The 20,365-nt window shown below is 33.8% G+C and overlaps 1 pseudogene; it reads left to right on the top strand.

Moving 5' to 3' along the window:
- The first annotated feature begins 13,844 nt into the window (after positions 1-13,844).
- LOC141705924 (abscisic acid 8'-hydroxylase 3-like) lies at positions 13,845-16,294 on the top strand (annotated as a pseudogene).
- The last annotated feature ends 4,071 nt before the right edge of the window (positions 16,295-20,365 follow it).

Genomic DNA, 20,365 nt, shown 5'->3' with positions numbered 1-20,365 from the left:
ACCTCAACAATCCTTGTGAATGATTTACCACATATCACATGTTGCCACCTCAATATGTGGTAACCATTGGAATTCCTCGGACAACTGTTTCATTCTGTTATTTGATGGTTTAAAGGACAACCGTTCTGAAAAACCTTTGTCTCAATTACACAATGTACTGTCAAAACCGTTGTCTTATATCCCTATACGTTAACATAGTAACAACGGTTTGCAATCGTTGTGTTAAAGATCTACAACAACACTGTATTTAAAAAACTGTTGTCTGACTCGATGAGAGGATATAACTTGTAGAATAGTTTAAAAAAGATGGATATCCGTTGTTTTTTCCGGACTTCACACAACTGTTTTTTATGCAAAATCAATTCAACGTTGTATAATTGCAAATTTCTTGTAGTGTAAGCTCATAAACTAATCTAATAAATACATTCTAAAAAATATATACCGGCTCATTTAAATAGGTCATGTGTTTCAGTTAGAATATTTTTAGTTTAGAATTACTTAGATCGTTGAAAATATTGAGTTATAATATTTTTTGTAGCCCGATGTCATTATTTCAACCAACGAATTATCTTTTAATTTTAATTTTATTTTAGTTCGGTTCAACGATAAATTTTTTTAACCGCATCAATTGTTTTTATTATCATTTTTAAACCGATGTAGCTAATTCAATTAACTATATTTAGTTATTTATTTATTATATTAGTCCAGATTAATTATAAAATTTTGTTTAAACGTAGATAAACAGTGTATTTTATTTTCTTTCATCATGGGCTATCATACCTACCAACAAATTTCCTTTTGAATTTTTCTTTAGACGACGCCATAGATTCGATTCCGCAACCCCAAGAAACCGTAACTAAAGGCCTAAAAAGCGTTGCTAAAGCCCAAAAAGAGGTTATGGCGACTCTTTTTCGGGGTTGCAATTTAAGGCTTTACCATAGAGTTTTTTGCAACCTCGGTGACTACCTATTGCAACCATTGTTTATCCGTTACAGAAACGTGCTATTGCAACACCAATGGGGTTGCAATAGGTCTTCAAAAGTGTTACGGTAGGGTTTGGGCTATCAGTATAATATTTTTGGGCCCCAAAATGGGGCCCACATGTGGGGTATCGATGCAACCTTTTTGCAACGCTTTTTGGTATTTTTTGCAATGCATTTTAGTGTTTTTTGCAACGCTTTTTAGTGTTTTTTGCAACGCTTTTTAGTGTTTTTTGCAACGCTTTTAGTGTTTTTAGCAATGTTTTTAGAGATTATTAGCAAGCTTTTATAAAAAAATGCTAGGAACTATTTGTAAATTAACATGCCCATAAATAAGACTATTGTCTTAAACCAACACAATCCACAAGCCACAAACCATAAACATCAGTCCACTAACCATCACCATACTGCCACTACCTTCACCATACTACCAACAGTTTCCCCTTACTACCACAACCTTCACCATCACCATACTACCATCCTTATACCACTAATTGTCTACCAACCATAAAATAAAAGCGGAAGTTTAAACAAGTTAGAGTTACAATTCAAAATCTAAACATAGTAGTACTGAGAAAACAAAGTAGAACGAGAATGCTGTTAGAACGCTTCTGACTAGGTAGAACCACCTCCAGTAATAGGAGTGACCATGGTAACAGGAGTTCCATCATCATGGTCACTTGAAATTGTGGCGCATAGCCCTGCCATATTGACATTGAGGATAGGGTTTGCTTCACCTAGTTTTCTCAGCGCCAGTTGAAGTTCTCCTGCATCTTGTTCATCTTTGCATCAACTTCTTCTTTTTCCTGCTTCATCTTTTCTTCCATTTCTGCAGTAACTTCTTCCCGAATCTTTTCTAGTCAAGTCATTGATTTGTGACTTTGTCGGGCTAGAACCTTTGACAGGCTCGACAGATCTCCCTACAAGCCAAGAAGGACCATGTCCTTTTACATCCAACAAAAGCTCATTCACACCATCAGTTGGTCCTGATATATCACTTCCCAAGACATTTTCAATTTTTTCCTACCAAATAAAGCTAGAAACAAGTCAATCCAAATATTTGTAATCCATATTTAAGACTAGCAGGTGATGAACAAAATTAAGAATACTTACAATTATGAAGTTAGTTACTCTGCCATCAGTTTTATACTTGCGACCGGCTTTTCTTTTTCGAGTCTTAACAAAAACTGCTGCGTCTGAATCCTTGACCTAGATGCAAATTTAAATCCATTAAAATTACTCAAACCAATATTGACTTTTTAAAGAAAGAAATGAAATAAAAAAGACATTTATCTAAAAACCCTTTATCTAAATTTCTTTAGATAAAGAAATTTAGAAATGAAAATTGTAGACTAAAATTTCAACACTGTCTTTTTCATTAAATAGTGATCCAATATATGCCATTAAATCAAATATCTCTTGTCAGAACAGTAAATAGGGCAAGTAAAAATAATTCAAATTTTCCTTTGAGAACTGTCAAGAACATACCATCTTATGTCGAAGTTATGAAAATAATTTAGTACCGGCAGTGTGTGTGTGTCCACATATGTATGCCGATTCTTAGCATTTTTCTGGGCCATAGTCTAGAGAAAAAATGATGAAAATATTTCAGTGTAACTAAATATACAGAAGAGACGATATTGGGCTATATAAAGGTATACCTGAATTTCTTGATATCCCCAATACTGCAACAACAGTTTGAATTCCTCGAGGGGAATTTCAGCAGGCCTGTTTTCTAACCTCTCCTCATCGGTGTCATATGCAGTAAAATGTTTCGTCTTGGTATGACTCTTGTACCCCTTCCAATCAGCATTATTTGACTTCAACACCCAGGCTTCCAACTCATCAGGAAATATGTATCGTTGCTTATATACAAATCATAAATTAATTATTTAAATTTCAGTTCAGAAGCAAGGAAATTGAGAAAAATCAATTAAATACAATTTTCCTACTATGACCAACATTTTACACCTGCAAATTTCTACTATGATCAACATTTTAATATAAGCAAGTAAATTGAAAAAATTGCAGTTTAGAATACCTTGACATAATTCAGCAAAGTGGTCTTTAAATTTTCAGGAACATCTTTCCAAGATTTATAGGTAAGTGGCACACACTTCTTCAATGTCCCAAGAAATTAACCAAATTCAGACACAACTTTGTCACTGTCAGATATAGGTTAAAATTCCTTATTCATATCGAGGACAATTCTTTTGTCAAAGGGCCTTGTATGGACTTTATTTATAATTGTTGGCCCATTTTTTAGATACTTCAACTATAATTGTCAAGTATACGTATGAAAGATAGACAATTAATACCAAATCATTTCATACATAATTCAAGTACACACTAGAAAGAACGATAATTGCGAAACGAAAGATGCTAACCTTGTTCGGATTCTTCTCCAAGATCAGGAAATGCATCATTTGCATCAACTCGCTTATTTGCGATTCCACTTCCACTACCAATTTCTACAGTTTTCTTAGTATTTTGTTTCTCTTGACGCTTCTGCATAGCTACATGAGCCGCCATTGTTCCTACCCCCTCATTTTGTGGAAACTAGATTTATGTAGCAGGCTCCACCAGAACTGAAGCATGTGGTGCCTCAGTTGATGCATCTTTCTCTGTGGCAGTTGTACCATTCACCCGCGAATGGGTTGTTGGTCTACCACCAAGAGGATTCCTATTCCGCTCGTTTTTACTTCTCTATAGTGTAAAAAAAATAATGCAATAAAATTATATTTACAGGCATAATTAATATCCAATTAAAATGAACCAGTAGTAGACATGACACACCTATCTTTTTTTCTCTCCATTTTCAGCTTCTTTACTTTCCTTTGCTTCACGATCCCCAAGATCATATTCAGAGCCTTTCTCTTATATAACGTCTTTTCCTTAACCTTTTCCTTTCATCTCAGATCTAACACCTTCCACTAGTTTAGGAAAGCTTAACTACTTCAACCTCATATTATTTTTCATGATATTAATGGCTCGCTCTTTTTCATACCCTATAAGGGGGGCTGGTGGAGGTAGGTCCTGCAGATAAAACATGATTCAAATTTTAAAATTGCATGACAATATACTCTACTTTAGAAAAAAAACTGAACATAATGAAGCCTTACTTCAATTTCATTTTCCCCCATTTTTTCATCTTCATTCTGTGTATTTTTTAAATCCAATTTCCTCTTCACACTTGCAATTTTGGTAGTTGCATCATGAACCTCCTGACCAGCTGATTTTGAATGATTGTTAACCTCTTGATTATTCAACTGTGTTCACTTTTTGGGGTTGTTCATTAGCCGTGTAGACCTAAGAGGACTGTTGACATCTTGTGGATTGTTAAGCCGTGCTGACTTCCGAGGACTATTGCGCACATCAGCTTGTTTCTTTTTTTGTTGCAGTTGGAGTTGGTGAGTGGTCACAAACATCCGTTTCCCTGCATTTTTAGCTGTAATAAAGTAGTCATCAAAACTAAAAGCAAGTGATATATATGGTGGATTCGAGCAGTGAAAATTGAGCAAATGGAAATTACAATACCTGCAGATAGATTTGGCCTAGGTCGCATCACCACATGTGGCTGCATCGGTTTCAAAGGCTGGATCTTATTATCGACCACATTGTCAACATAAAAATCATGGTAGCCCAGATTTTCTACTCCTTTATCATATTCATTAAGGTCTGCATCTTTTCCACATAATTTCCACCCTTCTTTGTTTGTATATATTCCTCCGATTTCCGAGTATCCAAGGTCATCCTTAACACACTCCATTAGTACCGTGTAAGACCACCATCACGCTCAACATACTTAAAAATAGCCAGGTCCCCTCCAACATAGCTATTATTCTGAAATTGATCCTTGTGGTAAATCCTGACATGGAATGAATCATCTTCCATCCTGAAAAAAAATCATAGAAAATATTAGATACGCAAGCCCAGTGATATTAATATTCTGCCACTTATAAGAAAACAAACGCTTAAACAACCACTAGTTAACTAATGGAAAAATGCAACTAGTTAACTGAAATTAAAATTCAACAAAATACCCATTTTTTCTAAAATGCAACTTAAACAACCACTAATTAACTAATGGAAAAATGCAACTAATCAACTGAAATTAAAATTCGACAAAAATACCCATTTTTATCTAAAATGCAACTTACACAGGCACTAATTAACTAATGGAAAATTACAACTAATTAACTGAAATTAAAATTCGACAAAAATACCCATTTTTATCTAAAATTCAACTTACACAGGCACTAATCAACTAATGGAAAATCACAACTTAAACAGGCCCTATAAGAAAACAACCACTTAAATCAAAAACACCGAAGCATTAGTACTGTGATTACAATTTAAGCATAAAAAGAAGGTTCAAAGATCAAATCATGACGTTACAAAGAAATAAGCTAAATACTAGCATGATAATTCAATATTATGGATTCTCCTTCTTAGAAGCATTTTCTTCCTCTTCGGTAACTGGGATCTCTATTATTGGGGCATCATCTCTGCACCAATGAACATCACTAACTTCAACGCCCGCACGAACAATCTACGGGCTTTCATTTGCATCTGGCCCATTGAAAGAACTTGTAATTCTGGCAAAACAAATTCCTTTTTTCCAATTTGTTCTTGCAGCCACTTATAAAAATCATCAGTATGAACTCTCTCCCTTTTAAATCTTTTAGGTATAGTTTGGCCTTCAATTAAAGCTCGATGTTCCCTACAATAATGACCTAGTTAATAAAATCATAATGGAAAGATCCTAATTCTTTAATACTAATTGGAAAAAAAGAACTTAAAAAACTTACTCATGTAAGCTTTCTACTTCCTTGTTAGCACAGTTGAAAAGAACATAGCGATGACATTCCATCCATTGCGAATCTTTTAGAGTAATGGATTTCCCATCTTTATTCCTTCTTAAACCGATTGGATATTCCACATTTTGTGGATATATTTCAGATTTAGCAGAATACTTGCCTATTTTCCCAGCTCCATCATTATTTAAGAATCTTGAACAGAAAATTATGCATTCTTCTGTGAGATAACCTTCAGTAATGGAAGCCTCTGGTCTACTCCTATTTCACACATACATTTTTAACTTACCTAGATATCACTCAATGGACCACATGCACCGGAGATGCACTGGTCCACCATACTCAATTTCCTTGCATAAATGTACGGGTAGGTGCACCATTATGTTGAAGAAAGCTTGTATATATATCATCTCAAAACTACACATGATTTCTATAATTTCCTCTTGCAGTCTCTTTAAGTCGGCCAAATCGATAACTTTGGCCCAAAGGCTTATTAAAAATGCACTTAATCTTATCATTGGAAACGTAACCTCAGGTTTCAGTGTTCTCTTTACAGTAAATTGCAATAAGTAGTGAAGAATGAAATGTATGTCATGGCTTTTATACCCCGTGATTTTTCTCTCCTTCGTATGTACATACCGTCTAATATTAGATGCAGAACCATATGGCATTTTATCATTCTCCAACACTGCACAAAAAGTTTCTTTTTCCTTATTCATCATATCAAATATAGCAGCCCTTATTTCGTACGCTTTCCCATCATTTGTTAAAACTGGATGTAGGTCGTTCCTGATTCCCATTTCTTGAAGATCAAACCAAGCATTTAAATGGTCTTTCGATTTCCCACCCATATTTAGCAAAGTACCAAGTATACTATCACATAGGTTTTTTTCTATGTGCATAACATCAAGGTTATGTTGATGCAAGTTCTGACTCCAATATTGTAAATAAAAAAATTGATTTTTTTTGAAAGAAGAATCAGTTTTCCCCTTTCTTCTTCATGCCCTTTCTCTTGTGTTTAGCAGGCCCGAACTGGTTCTGACAACCGGTTAATAATTCTTCAACCTCTAGCCCCGACAAAATTGACGGACTCATTCCCATTTCTATTTCACCATTGAACCTTTTTTTATTAAACCTCAACATGTGGTTCATGTCTAAAAATTTCCTATGGTTCATGTACCAGACTTTCTCACAATGTTTTAAATACGAAGAAGAAGTCTCGTAGTATTGCGTACCCCAGAAAATCGCTAACGGTCCATAGAATACTTGCACGTAGATTAAAATTTTCTTCAGCTAAAGCATTATAAGTTTCTATGCCTTTATCCCATAAATATTTCAACTCAGCGATAAGGGGCTGCATAAAAACATCAAACTGTTTTTTGGAGATTCTAGACCGGAGATAATCATTGAGAGTAACAAGTTTTCCTGCTTCATGCGTAACCAAGGTGGGAGAATATAATTCACTAACACAATCGGCCACGTACTATGAGTTGTACTCATTGTACGATATGGACTGAACCCATCAGATGCTAGACCTAATCTGACATTTCTATCGTATAACGCAAAATGAGGGAATTTGGCATCCATCGTCTTCCAGGCCTCGGCATCTGCCGGATGCCTCAGGTTGCCATCTTTTTACCATCGCGAGGAATGCCAAGTCATAAGTTCTGCATATTCCTTGCACATAAATAACCTTTGGAGCCTCGGCTTAAGTGGAAAGTAACGTATTACTTTTGCCGGAACTTTGTGCATCAACTGCTCCAGAATGCCGTCACTTGTATCTTTGTTTCCCACTACAATCCACCTAGAGGCATTGCAAGCTTTGCAGACTTCTTCCTTCTCATTTTCTCCCCGAAACAACATGCAATTGTTGGGACACGCGTGTATTTTTTTGGTAATCTAGGCCTAAGTCTTTAATGACATTTTTCGCGGCCTTAAATGAAAGAGGGATGTGTGCTTCCGAAAAGGCCTCTTTAATCAGCTATAATAAATCAGTGAATACAGACTCGGTAATCCCGTGTATACATTTCAGGGTATAAAGCCTAATGATAAAACCTAGTCGTTAGAATTTTGTGCAACCTTGATATTGAGGCTGCTTTTCATCTTCAATAAGGCGATAAAAATTCCTAGCTGTTTTACTTGGTTTACCAGAACCCCTACCCGTGTCTTGACAGTTGTGCATACGGTGCAACATTTCACCTAAATTATCTCCGAAATATATGCCCTCATCAAACTCCATATTTATATTTTCTGTATTGGAAATCTCACAAATCCAGATCACTAATTGTGGAGATGAACCACTGTAGATGAGATGATCAAAAATCACATCTTCACACTGCCACCTGTGATTATCAAAGTTTTTGCAGGGGCATGTGATTTCATCACCTACAAAGTATCTAGAAAATGCATTCCGTAAAAAAGACCTTATCCCTCTGATATATCCTTCGCTGAACTTTGGAAGTTCAATCCACCTTCCATCACTACAGTTTTTTTATATCGATATTCAATAACGTGCATCAATGATGTGCAATACATCAAGACATTTACCAAGTTATATTTCGCAGATTGCAGGTTATTAAAGGTCGGCAGGTCGTATAAAGATAAAATGTAATTGTGTGATGATTACAAGAGTATTTACTAAAAACATAGCCTCGGAGCTCACTAATATAAATAATATTCATACATGCAAACTAATATAAATGCAGACATTTACAAGAGTATTTACTATTCGTATATGCAAACTAATATAAATGTAGACATTTATACAGAGAGAGGGGAAGTGGAGAGAGAGAGAGAGAGAGAGAGAGAGGAGCATGCATACTTTAATGCACATAACATACACATAAACATACTTGAATACACACACTTCTGATTCAATAAACACAACTCAAAACCCTAATTTGAAATAAAAATAAAAGCTCGATTTATGAATAATACCTGATGAAATAAGAAGCAGTAGTTAAAATCAATCGAAACCCCAATTGTAGAATCCCCAAACTGGAACCCTAGTAATCAAACCCCGACAAAGCCCAAATCCATGCCGTAATATCGAACTCCAATTGAAGCCAGAGATGAACTCCAATTTTAAGTATTTTAAGATTTGTGAGAGAGTGCGAGATTTGTGAGAGAGTTCGATTTGTGAGAGAGGGCGATTTTGCTGAGTGAAATTTATGAAATTTCTGTTTCCGTTTTGTGAAATTTGTCTGAAAACCGCCTATAACCAATTTCAACTCCCCGCTTGTCCAAAAATTGAACTCCCGCCCACAATTTTAATCACAGCCCATCCCATTTCACTATCAGCCCAACCCCACTTCACTATTCATAAAAACACAGCCCAACCCAACTTAGTTTTTCTCAAATTTAAATTATTAATTGCTCTTTGTTTAATAAATATTATTTCAAATATTTAATTACGAGATTATTAAAAAATAATATATAAATATTTTAAAATGATATATAATATACATATATATATAATGATTTGTTAAGTTTTATAAATCACGTAACTAATATTATTAACTTCTAAAAATAAATTAAAAATATATTTCAATTATTATATCATTTCTATGTTAATTATTAATTAGTTAAATTAAAAAATCATCTTTAATAATCTATGTCATTTTGGTAACATATTTTGACTATACCGCAACATGAAAAAATAGGGGTTGTGATAGACATGGGTTTAGAAGGCTATTATTACACTTTTGTCCCTAGTGTGAACGGTTACGGAATCCAATCTATGGCGTCCACGTAAATAGTACACATTGTTTTGTTTTAACCCAATGGTGTTATACATATTTAATTCTATTTGTATTCATATAATTTTTTTAATAATAATTTAATAAGAGTGTTTTATCAACGAGGGTATGTGTATGTTTGAGCTAAAAAAGGTAATTGGTTAGTTATAATTAATTATATTAATATTATTTTTATTTATTTATATTAATAACAATTGATTGTGTTATTTTCAAAAAAAGGACCCAGTTTCTTTTTGTTTGCAATAAAAATGGTAATATATTTTGGTAGAAAAAAGTAATTGGTTAGTAATTAGTAATATTAACATTTTATTAAATAGAATTGCCAGATATATTTTTGGAAAAATATGTGTTTTAGTTGAGTAAAGAGAAAGATAACATGTATTACTTAGAAAAGCTAATTGGTTTATATACTAATTAATTAAGGATAATTAAGTTATTACAGGAAATTGATGATATTAGTATATAAACTATCAGAGTTTATTATCAGTATTCGATATCAGGATTTAATAAAGGTGACGTCGTCAATATCTGTCTATCAGTATTTGATTATCAACATTTGACGATTAGTATTTAGTCATATCAATAGATATCAAAGAAGGAAAGGGATTGCAGAATTCAAGGCGGTAAAGGACTTTACTTATACAAGCAATCCTATATGGATATGTATAAGGATTCCTTATTGTAATAGAATAAGATTCCTTATTGATTGTGTACATGTGCACTATATAAGCACATATTTGTTTTACAGTATATGTGTTACAAATTGTTATATCTTTCAAATAACCTAGCAGCTCTCAAGAATAATTGTTCATCATTTGAGAGAATACTTTTGGAACAGTTTTTATCTGATTAATATAAAAACTGTTAATTCTTTTAAACTTTATCAAATTATTTGTATAAACTATATTCACCCCCTACAGTTGTATTACGGACCTAACAATTGGTATCAGAGTTGTCTATTGATATACAAACAGTTTCAGATCCACAGACCAATTACTGATGGCAGACAAAGAAGAAGAACAACAGAACCCCCCACATCCACCATCCACAAATACTATCATCCATAATATGAGTAGGTATGAGGCTATCAAGGTTCCAATACTTAAGATACATAAATATCCAATCTGGAAGGTTAAGATGACCATGTGTTTGGAAGCTACAGATCCCGAATATTTAATAAGGATTTATGATTGTCCTCATAGGCTAATGAAGAAGAAAAGATGTTTGATAAACCAAAGAAGGGCTATATTGCAGAGGATCTATCATCAATCATGAAAGATGTAAAAGTAAGACATATCTTGCATAGCAATCTTGATAGTGTTATGTCTAATAGGGTTACTGGATGTAAAACAACAAAGGAAATTTGGGATGCTTTAGAATTAAAGTGGTAAGGTACTACTGCTATCAAGAAAAACAGGAAGACGGTATTACTAAAAAATATGACCACTTTAACTCAAGAGACAATGAGTCCTTAAATGAGATCTATGATAGATTTCAAATTTGTTGAATGACTTATATCTTGTCAACAAGGAATATGACTTAGAGGACTCAAACTTGAAGTTTCTACTTGCACTCCCTGAAAATGAGACTTTAAGGTAACATCAATAAGGGGTAATTATGAACTTGAGAAAATATCTCTAGATGAGATTTATGACATGTTGAAGAATTATGAACTAGAGATGGAGCAAAGGAGTAAGAGAAAAGGATCAAATCCTAGACCAATTGCACTTGAAGTTAAGAGAAGCCAAAGGAGAAATCTAAGAGAAAAGGTCACTCCAAAGGAAAAGTTATGATTGCAAAGTCTCATACTGAATCATCAAACTCTGATGATGATTCAAACACTGATAGTGAATCAGATACTGAGAGTGATCATGATAATAATGAAGACATTGAACAAATGGCTGCTCTATTAGGGAAAAGGTTTTCCAGAAAGGGTTCTAGTTCCTCAAACTCTGATAACAGGAATGACAAAAGAAATACTAATTGAAAGGAATTAAAGACTGGAATATTTGACAAGTCTATAACTGTGATGCAATTGGACACTTTACAGCTGACTGCAGAAAACTAAAGGCTGAAAAGAAACAAGCCTTGATCACAAAGAAGAAAAACTGAAATGATTCATCAGATTTAGATGATGGTGTTAACTATGCCCTCATGTAAAATGCTTAAACTGAGGCTGATACAGCTACATTAAAGGTACATCAAACCACACTTATTTTTTATACAAATGATATATGTGAATTAAGATTGTTTCTTAAATCTTTGCATGTTAGTTATAGAGATCAAACTTTAGAGAATAATAGAATCAAGAGTGAAAACTCTTAGTTAAAGAAAAAGAATGATCACCTAGAAATTGAGTTACTTTCCATGTTAGAAATTGTAAAAGAAGGAGATAATGTTGTTTATGTTAAAGAAAGGCTGTTAAAAAACATGCTTATCTAGAAAAGGAGTTAGCTAAAGAAAGAGAGGTTATTAAGCTTTGGGCTAACTCGGGAAAAATAACTCAGGAAATTTTAGAAAATGGTAGTTGGGGATCAGGATTTGGATATGCAAATAGAAAATGGTTGTTCCTCCCAAATTAGAGTTTAGGAATAGAACAGTTAAATACAAACCACAAAATCCTTGTTTTTATTGTGGTAGTGTGTGGCACTCTGTTCATATATGTAAAGAGTATCACAGTTTATATTATGATTATTATGAACTGAAACCATCTTTAAATAAAGCAAAAACTGTTTCTGCATGTGTAAATACTGATAGTAAGAATGTTAACACAAACTCTAATATGAAGTCTTTTGCTGCATATGTTAACAAACTTAAAAAGGGCAAAGGATCCAAGCAAGTCTGGGTCCTTAAAAACAGTAATTGATTTAAAAACTGATTGCAGGGTTGTTGGTGAGACTGCATAGCTGTATGAACAGTTACGTGATAACTCAACACAATAACAATACTAGAATAGGACAGGTCAATAATACTACGTCTACACAAGAAATCAGGAAGAATGAAGACAAGGCAAATACAAAGAATCAGAAGATTAGAAGAAGGCCTGAAGTCTGTCTACAAGTCACTGAAAGAAGTTCATTAATATGATCATGCCTTAGTGAAGAACAAAGGTTAAAGGCTTTTAGGGTTTCAGAAATGTTGAAGATTCAGTATACAAGTGCTACCGGAAGATTTCAGTGTGTTGGCATTGATTAAGATAGATACTGTTCGAAGCATAGAAATCTGAAGAATTGAAGACAGGGTATAGACAGAAGTTAACGAAGATGTTGTCTAAAGTACCAGAAAGGATTCCAGTGAAAGTACAGTTGTTTATTGACAGTCAGTGTCTGAAGCAATAAAGTTGAGGCAAGCTTAACAATGTAATCAAGGTTATAATATGAAGACCTGAATCGGGGTTAGTCGTCTATGAACCAGACCAGTTGCAGTAGGCGTCAACAGCTCGTGAAAGGAATCTGGGTATTATTTATAGAAGAATTGTTAAGTTGAGGAACGTACTTGGATTGAACATTTATCTATTAAGTACGAGAAGAGGTGCGCAGGGTATACAGCTAAACAGCTCAGGGGACTGGCGAAGCTCAAAGTTTAATTGTTAAATTAAATAAATTATTTAATGGACTTTAATATAATTTATTTAATAAACTTAAAATGATTTATCTTATAAACTTTAAATAAGTTTGTTTTATAAATCTAAATTAGTTTATTTATATAAGTTATATTTATGTTAATTTTATAAATTAATTTAGTTTAATTTAAACTTAAAAAGGAAAAAGAAAAAGAAAACAAAAAGAAAAAGAAAAAAAAGGAAAAAAAACAAAAAAAGGAAAAAAAAAAGAAAAGAAAAATCAAAAGAATAAAACTTTAACCAAGGGTGGGATTCCCTGGTCGCCATAGAAGGTGACTTGTTTTTTAATTACTAAGAACATATACATGTACTTGTAGTAAGTCTCCACAGGTGGTTTAGGTAGTTTATTTTAGTTTGTTTTTTCTTTGTTTTGTTTGTACAAGGATAGCACTAGTACCTTGATCGCCACAGAACAAAAGTTGTACCTAGTCGCCAAAGAATACTCAGCCACACAATCTTATTGGATATAAAGTCTACACTTTGTAGCAGAAGATAATCAGCCATTCATTTTGGATAAAAATATGTTCATCTTCATTTTGGATATTTTAGTTTGTTTTTATAATTGGACAAGTTTATATGGCAGCTCAGTGTTGGAAGAGGAGGAAGAGCGCGGAGTTGCGCACATTGTTAAGCATCTTGCTTTCAGTGCAACTAACAAGTACACGAATCATGATATTATAAAGTTTCTTGAAAGTGTTGGTGCAGAATTTGGGGCTTGTCAAAATGCAGTGACATCTTCTGATGAAACTGTTTATGAATTGTTTGTTCTGGTTGACAAGCCTGAAGTTTTACCTCAGGCTATATCTATACTGGCTGAATTCAGTTCAGAGGTAATAGTGACATTTTGGTTTTTTATATAATTTGAGATTTTATCATATATCTTTATAGGTTCAACCTTATGCCTAGTACAGATTCGGGTATCATCAGATGATTTGGAGAAAGAAAGAGGAGCAGTTCTGGAAGAGTATAGAGGTACTAGAAATGCTAATGGAAGGATGCAGGAGGCACATTGGGCGCTCATGATGGAAGGTTCAAAGGTCTAGTTGTTGGCACTTGTAATTCCAAATAGAGAACAATAAGCATGGTCATCGCTCTCGTGTTGTTCCTTGTGTTTTTAGTTGCATTATGGAAATTTGCATGGGCTGCTCCAAAGGAGTTGGAAGGAATTCCTGGTAACCTGGGTTGGCCTGTTGTTGGTGAAAGTTCATCATTTCTGTCAGAGGTTTTGAGTCCTCAGGGGATTTACAGTTTCATCAAAAATAGACAAAAAAAAGGTACTTCAACATTTATCAAGATACATGGCAGTATATAGGCCAACACTAATAATCTTTTATCTAACCTTTTGTGTTAGGTATGGCAAGGTGTTCAAGAGCTATGTACTAGGTAAATATACAATTTTCATGACCGGGAGAGACGCAGGCAAGATTTTGTTGACAGGGAAAGATGGTTTGGTTACCTTAAACCTCTTTTACACTGGAAAACAGGTACTTGGTTCGACAAGCTTGCTCCAACAGTCTGGTGAAGAACATAAGCGGCTCCGCAGATTGATTGCTGAGCCTCTCTCATTTGATAGCCTCAAAAAATACATTCAATTTATAAATACTTTGGCTGCTGAAACAGTAGACCAGTGACTAGACCGGGAGGTTTTGGTTCTTGAAGAGGCTTCTGTAGTTAAGCTCGTTCATCATGTTTTTGTTATATTAACAAGTTCTACGTCATAAGTAACCTTTTGAGATAAATCGTAATTTTCCTGTTCTGCAGTTCACATTAAAGGTGATAGGAAACATGATTATGAGCTTGGAACCTACTGGTACAGAGCAAGACAAATTCCGAACTAATTTTAAATCAATTTCTTCCTCATTTGCATCCTTGCCACTCAAGCTTCCTGGAACTGCTTATGATCGAGGTATTAAGGTATGCTTAAAGATGAACAGAACAAAACTTTGTGTCTGACTAAATTAAAAATAAACAAATCATAAAGGTATGTATTGATATATCTTTTCTTTTTCAGGCACGCGATAGGATGTATGCCATGTTTGATTCAATTATTTCCAAAAGAAGATCAGGAAAAAGTGAACACCAGGACTTCCTGGAGTCACTGATACAGAAACATACTAAAAATGATTGGGGAGAAGATCAAGATGATAAAGTGACGGATAAACAGTTAAAGGACAACATCCTAACATTGCTCGTCGCTGGACATGATACCACCACTGCAGCACTGACATGGCTCATTAAATTTATTGCAGAAAATCCAGATGTTTTGGAACGTCTCAGGGTAATCAGTGTTCTATGCATAACCAAAAATATCAGATTATTACTACTCGAAATGACAAATTTTATATTGATTTTTCAGAAAGAACACACGGAAATTCTGGATAACAGAAAAACAGGATAAAGCCTCACATGGTCAGAAGTCACAAACATGCCTTACACAACAAAAGTAAGAACCAAAACTGTAATATTTAGTTTTGGTGTTAAGATTTCTGTAATATTTAGCTACATTAATATTGTTAATTCTTCCAAATATCAGGTTATTAGTGAAACTCTTCGTATGGCAACAATTTTACCTTGGTATTCAAGAAAAGCTGCTCAGGACTTTCAGATTACTTGACTTTAGTCGTATAACTTCTGTACGTTTATTAGTTTCAATGTTTATAACCAATTGCAGGCACCCATAAAGCCTTTTGGCTACCTTGGATTTGGAAGCGGACCTCGGATGTGCCCAGGAATCAACCTTGCAAAGCTGGAGCTTTGTATATTTGTTCACCATCTTGTTTGCAGATACAAGTAAGACTACTGAAGGAATAAATGACAATGTATCAATTAACTAGAAGATGAGACCTCATAGCAATACAATTTAAACTGGTCAGCATGAAAATGGAATTATAGATTTTGTCAAGCATCAAATTATTATTGAAACAACTCTTTTGTTAAAAGGTTTTAGGCTCCTAAAATTATACATGTAAAGAAGCTTACAAGGAGTGAATTTTAGTTCTATTATAAAATTGTTTCCTTGCCTGCAGGTGGACAGCTCTGGAGAAAGATGACAGTGTCCAACCAACACTAGTCCGGATGCCCAAGAACAAGTTACCTATCAAAGTTGAGGCACTGTGAACAAGTCTTGGGAGGGGTACTTTTGCTGGATTTTTAAAATCCTGATATACAAGATGAATTTTAGATTTTTTAATATTTTTTTCTTATGAATAGAATTAATATATCTTAACATCCGTACGGTTGGATCGTCGAAAAAATCATTTTAAAAATTAATCTTGTAAAGGAGGAACGAATCTCGTTGTCGGGAGTGGTACTTTTACTGGATTTTTCTAATCCTAACGTGCAAGATGAATTTCAAATTTGTTAATAATTTTTTCATATGACTAAAATTGATATATCTTAACATCTGTACAGTTGGATCGTCAAAAAAATCATATTAAAAAATAATCTTGTAAATCGGAACGAGTCTCGTTGTCTGGAGGGGTACTTTTACTGGATATTTCTAATCTTGACATGTAAGATGAATTTCAAATTTTTTAATAATTTTTTCATATGACTAAAATTGATATATCTTAACATTCGTACCTTTGGATCATCGAAAAAATCATTTTAAAAATTAATCTTGTAAATGGGGAACGAGTCTCGCTGTCGGGAGTGGTACTTTTACTGGATTTTTCTAATCCTGACATGCAAGATGGATTTCAAAATTTTTAATAATTTTTTCATATGACTAAAATTGATATATCTTAACATCCGTACCTTTGGATCATCGAAAAAATCATTTAAAAATTAATCTTGTAAATCGGGAACGAGTCTCGCTGTCGGGAGTGGTACTTTTACTGGATTTTTCTAATCCTGACATGCAAGATGGATTTCAAATTTTTTAATAATTTTTTTATATGACTAAAATTGACATATATTAACGTTCGTACGGTTGGATCTTCGAAAAAATCATTTTAGAAATTTAATCTTATAAACCGGGAATCTCATTTATACAGTAATACTTTTACAATGGTTTCCTTGAAACACCATTATGTAAAGCTAAACTAAGACAACGCTTTTTTAATAATAAAATCGTTGTGTAAGCATATCAGCTTTTTTCAATCTAACGGCTAATATCTAATCTCTATTCAATCAGGGGCTGTCATTCAAACATTTCAGCAATCCGTGTAAAATGATTACAACCTATCATGGGGTGCCACCTCATCAGGTGGTGCCCGTTGAAATTATAAAATAACTATTTCACACAATTGTTTTATTCCGTTGTATGAAGGTTTTTAAGACAATACTTTTGTTTTAACATAAAATCGTTGTATAGGAATTCAGCTATTTTTTGATCTAATGACTGATATCAAATCTCATATCAATAAAAGGCTCTCATTTCGCCACCTCAGCAATCCTTGTGAATGATTTACCACATATCACATGCTGCCACCTCAATATGTGGTAACCATTGGAATTCCTCGGACAACTGTTTCATTCTGTTATTTGATGGTTTAAAGGACAACCGTTCTGAAAAACCTTTGTCTCAATTACACAATGTACTGTCAAAACCGTTGTCTTATATCCCTATACGTTAACATAGTAACAACGGTTTGCAATCGTTGTGTTAAAGATCTACAACAACACTGTATTTAAAAAACTGTTGTCTGACTCGATGAGAGGATATAACTTGTAGAATAGTTTAAAAAAGATGGATATCCGTTGTTTTTTCCGGACTTCACACAACTATTTTTTATGCAAAATCAATTCAACGTTGTATAATTGCAAATTTCTTGTAGTGTAAGCTCATAAACTAATCTAATAAATACATTCTAAAAAATATATACCGGCTCATTTAAATAGGTCATGTGTTTCAGTTAGAATATTTTTAGTTTAGAATTACTTAGATCGTTGAAAATATTGAGTTATAATATTTTTTGTAGCCCGATGTCATTATTTCAACCAACGAATTATCTTTTAATTTTAATTTTATTTTAGTTCGGTTCAACGATAAATTTTTTTAACCGCATCAATTGTTTTTATTATCATTTTTAAACCGATGTAGCTAATTCAATTAACTATATTTAGTTATTTATTTATTATATTAGTCCAGATTAATTATAAAATTTTGTTAAAACGTAGATAAATAGTGTATTTTATTTTCTTTCATCATGGGCTATCATACCTACCAACAAATTTCCTTTTGAATTTTTCTTTAGACGACGCCATAGATTCGATTCCGCAACCCCAAGAAACCGTAACTAAAGGCCTAAAAAGCGTTGCTAAAGCCCAAAAAGAGGTTATGGCGACTCTTTTTCGGGGTTGCAATTTAAGGCTTTACCATAGAGTTTTTTGCAACCTCGGTGACTACCTATTGCAACCATTGTTTATCCGTTACAGAAACGTGCTATTGCAACACCAATGGGGTTGCAATAGGTCTTCAAAAGTGTTATAGTAGGGTTTGGGCTATCAGTATAATATTTTTGGGCCCCACAATGGGGCCCACATATGGGGTATCGATGCAACCTTTTTGCAACGCTTTTTGGTATTTTTTGCAATGCATTTTAGTGTTTTTTGCAACGCTTTTTAGTGTTTTTTGCAACGCTTTTTAGTGTTTTTAGCAATGTTTTTAGAGATTATTAGCAAGCTTTTATAAAAAAATGCTAGGAACTATTTGTAAATTAACATGCCCATAAATAAGACTATTATCTTAAACCAACACAATCCACAAGCCACAAACCATAAACATCAGTCCACTAACCATCACCATACTGCCACTACCTTCACCATACTACCAACAGTTTCCCCTTACTACCACAACCTTCACCATCACCATACTACCATCCTTATACCACTAATTGTCTACCAACCATAAAATAAAAGCGGAAGTTTAAACAAGTTAGAGTTACAATTCAAAATCTAAACATAGTAGTACTGAGAAAACAAAGTAGAACGAGAATGCTATTAGAACGCTTCTGACTAGGTAGAACCACCTCCAGTAATAGGAGTGACCATGGTAACAGGAGTTCCATCATCATGGTCACTTGAAATTGTGGCGCATAGCCCTGCCATATTGACATTGAGGATAGGGTTTGCTTCACCTAGTTTTCTCAGCGCCAGTTGAAGTTCTCCTGCATCTTGTTCATCTTTGCATCAACTTCTTCTTTTTCCTGCTTCATCTTTTCTTCCATTTCTGCAGTAACTTCTTCCCGAATCTTTTCTAGTCAAGTCATTGATTTGTGACTTTATCGGGCTAGAACCTTTGACAGGCTTGACAGATCTCCCTACAAGCCAAGAAGGACCATGTCCTTTTACATCCAACAAAAGCTCATTCACACCATCAGTTGGTCCTGATATATCACTTCCCAAGACATTTTCAATTTTTTCCTACCAAATAAAGCTAGAAACAAGTCAATCCAAATATTTGTAATCCATATTTAAGACTAGCAGGTGATGAACAAAATTAAGAATACTTACAATTATGAAGTTAGTTACTCTGCCATCAGTTTTATACTTGCGACCGGCTTTTCTTTTTCGAGTCTTAACAAAAACTGCTGCGTCTGAATCCTTGACCTAGATGCAAATTTAAATCCATTAAAATTACTCAAACCAATATTGACTTTTTAAAGAAAGAAATGAAATAAAAAAGACATTTATCTAAAAACCCTTTATCTAAATTTCTTTAGATAAAGAAATTTAGAAATGAAAATTGTAGACTAAAATTTCAACACTGTCTTTTTCATTAAATAGTGATCCAATATATGCCATTAAATCAAATATCTCTTGTCAGAACAGTAAATAAGGCAAGTAAAAATAATTCAAATTTTCCTTTGAGAACTGTCAAGAACATACCATCTTATGTCGAAGTTATGAAAATAATTTAGTACCGGCAGTGTGTGTGTGTCCACATATGTATGCCGATTCTTAGCATTTTTCTGGGCCATAGTCTAGAGAAAAAATGATGAAAATATTTCAGTGTAACTAAATATACAGAAGAGACGATATTGGGCTATATAAAGGTATACCTAAATTTCTTGATATCCCCAATACTGCAACAACAGTTTGATTCCTCGAGGGGAATTTCAGTAGGCCTATTTTCTAACCTCTCCTCATCGGTGTCATATGCAGTAAAATGTTTCGTCTTGGTATGACTCTTGTACCCCTTCCAATCAGCATTATTTGACTTCAACACCCAGGCTTCCAACTCAT

Source organism: Apium graveolens, chromosome 2 (genome assembly GCF_009905375.1).
Source record: "Apium graveolens cultivar Ventura chromosome 2, ASM990537v1, whole genome shotgun sequence".
In the NCBI taxonomy this organism is placed as follows: Eukaryota; Viridiplantae; Streptophyta; class Magnoliopsida; order Apiales; family Apiaceae; genus Apium; species Apium graveolens.
The sequence above is the reverse complement of the archived record's forward strand: the minus strand, read 5'-3'. Positions and strand labels throughout refer to the sequence as shown.